The sequence below is a fragment of the Protopterus annectens genome, chromosome 14.part0, assembly GCF_019279795.1.
Source record: "Protopterus annectens isolate FY-2018-M chromosome 14.part0, PAN1.0, whole genome shotgun sequence".
Classification (NCBI taxonomy): Eukaryota; Metazoa; Chordata; order Ceratodontiformes; family Protopteridae; genus Protopterus; species Protopterus annectens.
In genome coordinates, this window is record NC_056748.1 from 872,393,996 (window position 1) to 872,405,876 (window position 11,881).

The window sequence follows — 11,881 nt, forward strand, 5'->3', positions numbered from 1 at the left end:
CGCTGCTGACCAAAAAGAACATAAAGGCTCGTCTCACTTTTGCCAAAAAACATCCTGAAGATCCCCAAGACGTTTGGAAAATATTCGGTGGACTGACTAAACAAAAGTTGAACGTTTTGGGAGGTGTGCGTCCCGTTACATCTGGCGTAAAATTAACACAGCATTTCAGAAAAAGAACATCATGCCAGCAGTGAAACATGGTGGTGGTAGTGTGATGGTTTGGGGCTGCTTTGCTGCTTCTGAACCTGGATGACTTGCTGTGATTGATAGAACCATGAATTATGTTCTCTACCAAAAAATCCTGAAAGAGAATGTCTGGCCATCAGTTCATGACCTCAAGCTGAGGCGCACTTGGGTTCTGCAGCAGGACAGTGATCCATAACACACCAGCAAGTCCACCTCTGGCTAAAAAAAAATAAAAATGAAGGTTTTGGAGTGGCCTAGTCAAAGTCTGGACTTGAATCCAATTGAGATGCTGAGGCACGACCTTAAAAAGGCAGTTAATGCTCAGAAACCCTCCAATATGGCTGAATTAAAACAATTCTGCAAAGAAGAGTGGGCCAAAATTCCTCAACAATGATGTGAAAGACTCCTTGCCAGTTATTGCAAATGCTTGATTGCAGTTGCTGCTGCTAAGGGTGGCACAACCAGTTATTGGGTTTAGGGGGCAATTACTTTTTTTACGTAGGGCCATGTAGGTTTGGATATGTTGTTTTCCTTAATAAATAAAATCATCACTTAAAAACTGCATTTTGTGTTTACTTGGGTTATCTTTGTCTAATATTTACATTTGTTTGATGATCTGAAACATTTTAAGTTTGACAAACCATGAAAAAAAAAAGAAGTCAGGACGGGGGGGGGGGGGGATACTTTTTTATTGCACTGTATATTTAGCCTAGACTGGAGCCATTTTGGAGCCCATTGCTATGCCTTCATGTTTAATGAAAAAAAAAATCTAATACTAACTCAATTAAATCGCATAAGGTGTTAGCTGTTAGATTTTCAATGAAAGTATACTTACAGTACAGTGAACATTTCTAGTAAATTCAAGCCCTTGTGTATGGGGAATCCTGGTATACAGTGATTCTATGTCCCAATAAATAATTATCTGACTGTGAAACTTTGTATGTAAAAAGTTCATTGAGAAGCAACCAGAAGTCCTTCAAATAAAACTTAGTTTTTTCAGTTTGTGTTTTTGGAAGAAACTGTATGCCTAAAAGAGGGATCTAACTGATCCTTTTTCATCTTTGGAATGCCAGAAAGCTTCCCCAAACTAGGATGTTCTATCAACATAAAATTATATTCATGCACAGCAATGCAATCCTGTTGTATTTATACAAATAAAAACACTCCATTGGCTCTACTCGACAGAGGCACTGGGAAATAAGGTTGGGTGGTACGATGCCAGGGTAATCCTGTGAGCTAGGCTTGTAAAGGCTCCAGGGCCATTAGCCCAGTACACACCTATGAAGCTATAAATTTACATTTTTTGTGTACATCATGTAAAGGTATAATTTTATAAAACTCACAATCACATAAAGACATATCCATTTTGAATACAAAAGTGGCTTGTTCCATTACTACCATGCCAGTCCCCTTATCTGTTTTCATTATTCTAAAATGAAGATTATTACTAAGCTCTCTAAGGGCTTCGGTTTCCAATGAAGTCAAATTATACAATTTTTTGCGCAACAGTAAATCTCTGTCAGGATTGCAAACTTTAAAAAAAAAAACACTGAGTATTGTGGAGTGTAGGATTATGTACTCTTCCTCAAAATATTGGTTTCACTTAAACCAGAAGCAGACACATCATTCAGAATATGTTTAAGGTTCTATTTTCTTAATAACCAAATGTCAGGCAACACTTTGGTTAGATTAGCACATTTTGCTGGTATTAAAGAGAAGCTTTTTGTAAGGAAACTCTGATGGCTTTCAGAAAGCTCAGCATTAGACCAATTAAGAATGGAACAGTCAATATTAAAGTCCTCCATTTGATGTTTTAGCATCGATTCCTCGCCTGACACTTCCTGTCGGCGCTCTGCTGATGTTCATCGTGTTACACTGCTGCAGTCATTACACTTGGGTTATCCTGCCGTCAGGCGGTCCCGCAGTTGGCCCGAGTTCCAAAGTCTTGGTCCGGCATCGGTTGCTGTCGCTTCTTCCCTGACGTCAGTGCGCCAGGGGTATATAAGATGCACCCAACGCCATTTTCTCCAGTCTTTCTTGCCGCGCGGTGCCCGAAGCAGAAGCAGTTCGCAAGTGCCGGTCGGCCGACTCCTGAGATTTTCGAAGTCGAATTTCAGATCCGAAGTCTTCAATAAAGCCAAGTATCCCGTTGGGGAAACTTTTTTCTTGCCTCGGACCGATGTCAGAAAAAGTTAATAATTGTATTTCTTGTGGGAAGCAAATACCTCATAAGGACTTCCACTCTTACTGTATTCCATGCCTAGGCCCTAATCACGACGTCACTAGTTGTCATTTTTTTGCTAGATTTAACAAACGCACTATAAAAAGACGTTTTGATTTTGTTTTGCACTACTTTGGCCGAAGCTTCAATTATACGATGCCGTCTGATCAGCCGACTACCTCAATAACGAAAAACGCAAAGACAAGGATAAAGACAGGCATCCGAGGTCCAAAACAGATGACGAAACCTCTTCTAGGCCAGTCGCCGGTTCGTCTGTTCTCAATGAGGCGCTTTCGCAGCCCCTGACACCCGCTACCTCAGAGCCACAGGCTGCTACCGACTCCCACGTGGAGACATCTAGTCCTCTGGAAACTCAAGGTATTGGGCCTACGGAAACTAATCCCTCAGATGGGTCTAGAGCCGCTGAGCAGGCATCGGCTTCTGAGGGTATTTTCAGACCTTCAGACCTTCACAACTTACCATTAAGACAACAGCCAAGACAAAGGTACCATTAAAGACAAAGAAACAAGTACAGCATTCTCCTGGACAGTCCTCCATGCCTAAGAAACAGATGCTCAAAATGGCTGAAGACCTCATTACTCTAATCAGGGGTTCCCATCCCCCTCCTGAGAAAAGGCCTAGGCAGGATACAGACTATGACTCCTCTGATCAGATGTTCATCGTGTTACCCTGCTGCAGTCATCACACTTGGGTTATCCTGCCATCAGGCGGTCCTGCAGTCGGCCAGAATTCCAAAGTCTTGGTCCAGCGTCGGTTGCTGTCGCTTCTTCCCTGACGTTAGAGCACCAGGAGTATATCAGAGGCATCCAACGCCATTTTCTTCAGTCTTTCTTGCCGCGCGGTGCCCGAAGCAGAAGCAGTTCGCAAGTGCCGGTCGGCCGACACCTGAGAAAAGATTCTGCGCCTGGAACCAGGCTCAAAACCTTGACCCTCTTGTTCCAAACATTCCTCAGATTTTACAATACTTAACTGAGATGCTGGACAGAGGCCTATCCTTCTCATCAATTAAGATCCACGCCTTTGCCATTTCAGCACATTACAACACGGATCCTCCTTTATTCTGTCATCCCTTGTTAAAGCAGTACCTCAGAGGGGCTGAAAACATAAGCCCGCCCTGGAGAGCACCAACACCAACTTGGAACCTCAACTTCGTTTTGGAAAAACTGACACTACCACCTTTTGAGCCAGCCAGTACAGCCGATCAAAAATTTTTATCATGAAAAACAGCTCTGCTCCTGGCAGTAACTTCAGCACGAAGAGTTTCAGAGCTACAGGCACTAATGGCAGTGGAACCTTTTATAATTTTTCATCAGGACAGGGTATCTTTAAGGACAAACCCTACCTTTATGCCAAAGGTGGTATCTAGTGTGGCTCTTAACCAAACCATCCATTTGCCAACCTTTTATCCAAACCTCCAGAATAAAGGGGAGAAACTTCTGCCTTCTTTGGACATACACAGGCAGCTACGCTTCTACTTGGACAAAACAAAGGCTTTCAGGAAAACTGAGCAACTGTTTGTAGCATGTGCTGCAGGATCACATGGCAAGGCTATCTCAAAGCAGACTATATCCAAATGGATAGGACACTGTATTCGGTACTGCTACACACAGCATGGAAAATCAGTCCCAAATAACATTAGGCCACATTCCACCAGGGCAACAGCCACTTCAACATCCTTTCTCAGAGGAGTACCTACCAAGGAAATTTTGGAGGCTGCAACTTGGAGTTCAGTGTACACCTTTACCAAACATTACCATCTGCCTTTCTACTCTAAATCCAGAACAGGCTTTGCCACCCAACCTCAGCTTTGGGATTCTACCCAAGTGTAATGACTGCAGCAGTGTAACACGATGAATGATGCTGCAGTCCAAGTTACCCTCCCTTCATCCCCCTGAACTAGCTGGACTTATCTATACCTTTCTATCCTATACAACCTTTGGGGTGTATTTGCTGGTAACTGAAGCTATTGTTTTTATTTTACATGTATATTTTTGATTAGCAATATGTATTGCCTTCCTACTTGGGGGCACCCGACATCTGGGACAAGAAAGTCTGGTGCATCTTATATACCCCTGGCGCACTGACGTCATGGAAGAAACGACAGCAACCGATGCCGGACCAAAACTTTGGAGCTCAGGCTGACTGCGGGACCACCTGACGGCAGGATAACCCAAGTGTAATGACTGCAGCAGTGTGAACACTCTTAACATCTACATTTATGGTAGGTACAAAACTGTACTTTTCCTCTCCCCACGTATAAAAAAATCATTCATAGTGGTTTGATTCAAAACTGCATTGTTTATTCATCAACTAATACTTTCTGATTTGAAGGCCTGCATTTGCACTTGTTTCTGTCCTGTAACTCCTGGGCCCATCTCATTTGCTCACTCAAATTTTTTTTTTTTTTTATCTGCTTTTACTGTATTTGTGTTTCTTCCCACTTTATTTTGCTTTTGCGTCATCTTAATAGTACTCAATTGTATTTATTACTGCTTGGTGTAACTCATTCTAAGCCTTTTAGTTTAAGCACTTGGGCTTCAAACCAGTTGTTTTACATTAGGAAGGTTTGTGGCCTGCACTGTGGTGGCAGGACAGGTAGCTTGCATCCTTCTAAGTTGGGAACTGCTGATTGAGGGCTCAGTGTCTGTTATTCTAAAAGTGTATTAGTTCTGGTTTAAGCACTTGGGCTTCGGGCCAGTTATTTTACATTAAGAAGGTTCGTGGTCTGCACTCTTGTGGGAGGAGAGGCTGGACTCTGCCCTTCTGAGCTGGGAATTTCTGGTTAAAGGCTTATAGTGCCTGCATATCTGAACTGTTTCTTACTGAAATTGGTACACCTTGTTTGCTGTAGCATAGACTAGATCCAGGACTGCTGAATCTAGCTTTGTTTGTATGCTTATTTCCTTGAAACGCTAATTCCACCTAAAACGCGGCTTTTCAGCGCTTCTGTGGATCCCTAGTGGTATCTGCATTGCTTACTGTACTTATTTCCTTGCTTCACTTGAAAGAAAGTTACTGTTTGTCGTTTTTGCATTTAAGTTACCTGTAACGCATTGCATTTAAGTTACCTGGCACTTGCTCACTAAAGCAATTATATAAGTCAGCACTAAAAAATTTAAAGCACTGCACCCTCACAAACTCCCCTTGAGTACCTTCTTCCCCATTGGCCCTTTTTTCAGTTGTAAAGGAATTCACAATACTATTCTAGCATGTCCAAAGGTCAGTTGTCAATCTCCTCTCCGGTCCAGCTGGTGAATCTGGGAATCTTGAGGCAATGTTACAACTGCCTTATGTACACAGACAGCCCTCTCCTCCTCTCAACAAATTCCAACACATGTGAGAGATGCAACCATATAGCCAAACTGGAGGCTAAGCTCTCTCAACTTAGTACTGGCGTAACCAGTCAGGAGGAGAAGGAAACCACACTCACTGCAATTCCAGTCTCACATAGACCTACCACGACAGCAAACCAAACACATAAACATACTCGGAGGCTCTAAATAAAAATCTGCCTAAGCAGCAGAGACCTCCAAAGCAGACACCCAAGCAACCGCTACCCCAAAACAAAACACGTGCAACACATAGCTCACAAAGCCAGTGTGCCGAACAGGCACAGCCCTTAAGGCTAAACAACACACCTGATACACTTGTAATAGGTGACTCTATCGTCAGGCACACTGACGTTCTGCTCACCAGGCTGAATAAGGAGAAGGTCACGGTGAGCTGCCTGTCGGGCGCTAGGATCCGCCACATAACACAAGCACTCAGGTCACGCCAAGGCAAATACAAATATGACTCTGTCATTGTCCATGCTGGTGTGAATGATCTGAGATGTACCTCCCTGGACTACATGAAAAGAGACATAGAGGAGCTCTCTGAGCATGTAGCATAGGCCGGTATGACCCTGACCTTGAGTAGCATCTTACCCTCACCAAGAATGATGCCACAATATGAAGACAAGATGATCAATTTCAACAATTGGCTTAAGTATTGGTGTCATTTAAAGGGGATCCAATGCCTGTCAGCCTGGGATGACATGCTCGACAAGCCACGATGCTTCGCTAGGGACAGCTTGCACCTGTCACCCCTGGGCTTTCGGATATTGGCAAAGGCTCTTGCTTCCCCCATAGTGCCTTTTTTAGGCAAGGCTCAAAGACAAACCCACCTCCATAGGTATCACAAGGGATAAGAAACTAAGAGTAATGCTACTCAACGCCAGAAGTCTAAACCTCAAGATGCACGCACTTGAAACTCTCCTTAGCATGGAGAACATCGATATCTGTGCAGTAACAGAAACCTGGTTCAAGGCTCCCGAGAGCACCCCAGCACTACCAGGTTATACCTCATACCATGCTTTTCGGCCTCAAAACTTGGACCAAACCACAAAAGGAGGGGGAGTATCAATATTCGTCAAAGATACCCACACCTCCAGGTTGGTGGCACAGCACGAAGCATCAGAGACTATCCATGTGCAACTAACAGTGGGTAAAACTGCCTTCCAGTTTATAGCCTGCTACAGACCACCCTCCCAAACCTAGGAACCTCACTCGGCCTTCCTGAGAACACTGGAAAATATGAAGGTCTCTCCAAACACCATTATATTGGGCGACTTCAACTACCCAAACTTAGACTGGGAGCATTACTCTAGCTCCAACACCCTAGCCCAAAGGTTCCTAGAATTTATAAACTCAAATGCTATGGAACAACTTGTTACCACTCCCACAAGAGGGGAAAACATACTGGACCTGATCATCACCAACATGGGGACTCTATGCTCCAGACTAGAAGTGTATCCCTCACTGGCAAGATCAGACCATAAACTAATCTCACTGGATATTCACATCCCGACCCCACCCCTGCCGAGAAAACCACAGTGAAAAACTTCTCTAAAGCAAATTTCACACTTCTCAAAACCGAGGTGGAATCCTTCAAAGCCCCCGAGCCTGTGGAAAATACAGCCCAGACTGCAGAATCCTTTATAAACGCATTCTATGAACACCTTCAGGAATGCATGGATCATGCAATCCCAAATAAAACCAAGACCCAATCCTCCAAATGCAGACGTCCTGTCTGGTGGACCCCAGCCATAAACAAACTATACAATAGAAGGAGGAAGCTACTACATGATAGAGCAATATCCCAAAAAGGGAAGGCATCTCTGATCAGTATTAGCAAAAAACTACGAGCACTCATAAAATCATCTAAGGCCAGCTTCGAGAGAAAAATTGCACAGGACACTAAGGATAATCACAAGGCTTTCTTTAGTTATGTTAGGAACCTGGGTGGGAATTCCCAGATATGTTCAGAATTAGTCCAAAATGACAAAAAATACATCGAACCCACAGACATTGCCAACATCCTGGCTGACAGGTTCAGTGCAAACTCCCCCCCCCCCCCCTCCCCACCAAAAGGACAAATATCTATCCCAGCAGAGTGCTGCCCCCCCTGACATCTCAGATGCTCAGGTAAGAGCTGCCCTCTCCAAAGCAAAAAACACAGCATCAATGGGACCAGACGGTGTCCCGGGCTGCGTCTTACATGAACTCCAAGAAGAGCTAAACCCAAACATAAAACTACTGTTCAATCTCAGCCTTACTACAGGATATGTACCCAAAGAGTGGCGTACAGCAACAGTGGTCCCTCTCCACAAAGGTGGTGCCTCAACGGATCCTGGAAACTATCACCTCATAAGCCTGACTAGCTTGGTCTGCAAAGCTATGGAAAGGATCATCATGGACCTCATAAATGAAGATATTGGGGACCTACAGACACTGGATCCTACCCAGTTCGGCTTTAAGGGCAGATCCTGCCTCTTAAACCAGGTCGATTTCTTTGAAACGAGGCCATTGACGAGGGGAAGGTGGTCCACACAGCCTACCTGGACCTTGCAAAAGCCTTCGATACAGTAGCCCACTCGGGCATTATAGATAAGCTCACCAGCTTAAATATAAACCCCTATGTCACTAGATGGGCTGTAAACTGGCTCAAGGACAGTACCCACATGGTTAGAATTGCTGGAGCCATGTCAGACTCCAAACCAGTTACAAGTGGCGTCCCACAAGGCTCAGTCCTGTATCTCTCTTGTTCGGTATATATTTCTCGGAGGTACAGGCCAACACGGAAGGACTGTGGCTGACCAAGTTCGCAGATGACTGCAAACTGGGCACCATAATCGACTCTCCAGCCGACACAAGCATCCTCCAAAAGGGCCTCATAGAAACAGACAACTGGTGCCAGAGACATGGCCTCAAGCTAAACGCCAAAAAGTGTATAGTCATCCCCTTTGGCAAAAACAAAGTGCCCACAAATTACCACATAGGTGGTAATCCATTAAGTACAGAAGAAGTAATTAGGGACCTGGGGACCCAAGTTGATGGCAATCTCTCATTTGACAACCACGTGGCCAAAGTGGTTAGAAAAACATTTTCTATAGCCCACCTAATCATGAAGGGATTCACATCTAGGTCAGTGGAGGTCATCGTGCCTCTTTACTCATCCCTTATCAGGCCCATAATTGAGTACAATGCCCCTTTTGGGATGTACCTTACCAGACACCTGCAGCAACTGGAAAGACCCCAAAGGTACCTCACCAAGAGGATCAAAGGGCTCAAACAGATGCCATATGCTGCCCGGTTAAAGAAACTACAGCTCTACTGAGTGGCATACCGCCTGCTCAGAGGCGATCTGTGCCTGACGTATAAAGCCATGTCCAACCCGGAATTGATGGTCATGCTGCACCTCAGAAAATGCAAATCCCATTGAGCTACGCGCTCGAGAGACTTGAACCTCAGCACTGAAATAAATAGGACATGCTGGAGGGGCAGATTCATAACCCAGAGGCTCCCTTCACTCTGGAATAAAATCCCAGTCCAGGTTGGGCAGAGTCCCTCATTGACTCTCTTCAAGAGGAATCTTGATGAGTGGATGGGAGATAGTAGGTTTACCCCGGGTATCACTTCTATGTCACTGTTAGACAGAGGCACAGTATACTAACCTCTAAAAAGGGCATAGCAAAATTTATTTAAAATGGGTGTCGAAAGCCAAACACATTCTGGCTAGGCTTATAAATGCCCTAGGGCAGATAGCCTAGTATGAACCTATGAACCATTATTAATTTGGAATTGGTAACACAAGAATTTGTAACAATATTGTTCGCACTTGCATTCAGCAGGGGAAAATCATCCAAAGATGCAACAGAATTACCATTGTTAACTGTGTTGAGAGTATTTGTTGGAATTAACATCTTGAACCCCACCTTTACTTATAAGAATATAAGCCTGTTTGAGCTCATACTGTTATAAATCTCTATATCATTTCTTGTTTTTCCTCGATGTAACAGTGACAAGATGTCTAGACAGTTTGACGGAGATGCCATTCCTTCAGAATGGTAGAATTCAGCAATCTGATTTTAGATTTTTAAGTTTTGAACTTTGCTCGGATGTGTTCAGCAAGAGTCTTAAATACTTATATCCCAGAATCGTTATATGTCTGACATAAAACATTATAGATGTGTGACCATCTTTATCCATCCCATTTGGGAACTTGTAACACCACCACCCAGAAGGTACTATTCACTTCGGATACAGTGTGTAAAGTTGAAAATGTCATACTTAGAAATTTTATAAGTCATCAAAAGTCTTTGTTATTGTGGTATTGTCAGTAAAAGTCACTGCTATAACATTCTCTGCAGACTGTCAAAATCCACTTCTTGATATCCAAGAATGGGTTGCTAATAATTGTTGGAAAGAGCTTGTTCCATACATGTATATATGTGTATAGATATATATATATATATATATATATATATATCTATAGTATGACATTTGTTGACCGCGATAGTCTGACTGAGCTAAAGCCCTTTTTCAGTGGAGGCCTGGGGGGAAAGCTCCACAGTAAAATACAAGTTATTAAGTACAATATTCAAACATTACAGGTATACAACATTATGACACGTCGATTTTACAGAGTTTTCATTTGAGCAGAGGCATAAAAAGCATTATAAATGCAGCATTGTCATATGATTTAAATATAGAAATTTAAGAGTAAGAAACATAGTTGCAATAGAGTACAAGGAAATTATCCCGTTAGTAAAAGGAAGCAAGAAAAATGAGGTAGACAGCTGTTAGTATTGGAGATTTAATGAGAAGTGAATGTGTTCATGGTTCATGAGTGGCAGTAGGTGGTGTCTTCTTTGTGCCTTTTTTGATAGTGCATATTCTGGAATGGATTGACTACATTGTGGACAGGTTCAGTAGATCTAGCCTGATGTGTTTTACAAGTGATTCCTTAGTCCAACAGTAGCGCAACAGATTTTACTCTGCTGTGACCCCTTTGTTTTTCTATCCAGTACCAAACACCTTGAGCTATTTGGCTGTCCTCTCTCAACAGGATCTCTGCCAGTGGCATTTTGGATTTTTTTTTGCCTTTTCCCCTGATTCCAGAGATTCTGCAGAAAGTTTCTCTGTCCAAGGTCTCCATCCTCCTTTGCCCTTTCTGGCCTAAACAAATATGGTTCCCTTCTCTGTCTCTGCAACTCACTGCCCAGTTGTATCTTCTGGATCCACAACCAGAACTCCCATCCCACCCAACTGGTGAGCCTTACCAACTGGTTGATCATTAACTACTGAAAATGGTTCCAAGTGTGTGAGGAAATTTAGTTGGGAGTGAACTGCATATAATGTTTAGTAACTATAGTGCTTTTACTGCTGTGCCAGATATTATGCTTAAAAATGTGAGGTTACTTTAAAGTGATGAAAGTTCAAATCACATTTTGCATAAAATATTACTTTTATGTTATCAAATGCAAGAAACTAGCCAGTGTCAGTGGCACAGTCTGAGAAATGTGCATGTCTGTACTTATTTTCATATATTAAATTGTTTGGAGCAGACTGCGGATGTAGTTTAACTGCACATACTTTGGTTTTGACCTTATAAATAGCAAGGTTTTATGAAAGTTGAAAGTAAGAATATTGGAACATATTATTTGAGATGTTCAAAACATTGTAGCTGTTAAATCAGTTAAAAAGTGGTCCACCTTCAGTGAACTTTTTGATTTGTTTGCTGCGGATGCTATGACTGTTTGGCACCTGGAACTTCTCAAGATACTTTATTTTGAGTTTATCCCTTGAAAACTGCACTAATGCATCATAGTAGTTTGGTTGAGAGCTGCTTAGAAGAACTAGTAAATTTTAGTATTAGTGGCCCCTTCCAGTTTGTTAGAAGTTAGATGAAGGGAATTGGGGTAGTTTTGCACTCTCACTAGCTAATTAGAAAGTATATATTGGCTTTAAGCTGCATCTGTTAAGTATCAGGTAAAGCAGGATTTTTCGGTGAGTGTGTGTTGCGCACAAACACTGCACCACCTCGTACACCAGTAGTTTAATTTGCAGAAAACTGCAGAGTCCACTGTTGGATCTTATGTGCAGGATAGCAGCATTGTTTACTTTATATCTC

The 11,881-nt window shown here is 42.9% G+C and overlaps 1 protein-coding gene across 1 annotated transcript in view; it reads left to right on the top strand.

Moving 5' to 3' along the window:
* The window catches only part of TNKS2 (tankyrase 2), a gene marked incomplete in the record, with an annotated part of 1,900,381 nt that overhangs the window by 223,187 nt on the left and 1,665,313 nt on the right, over positions 1-11,881 (top strand).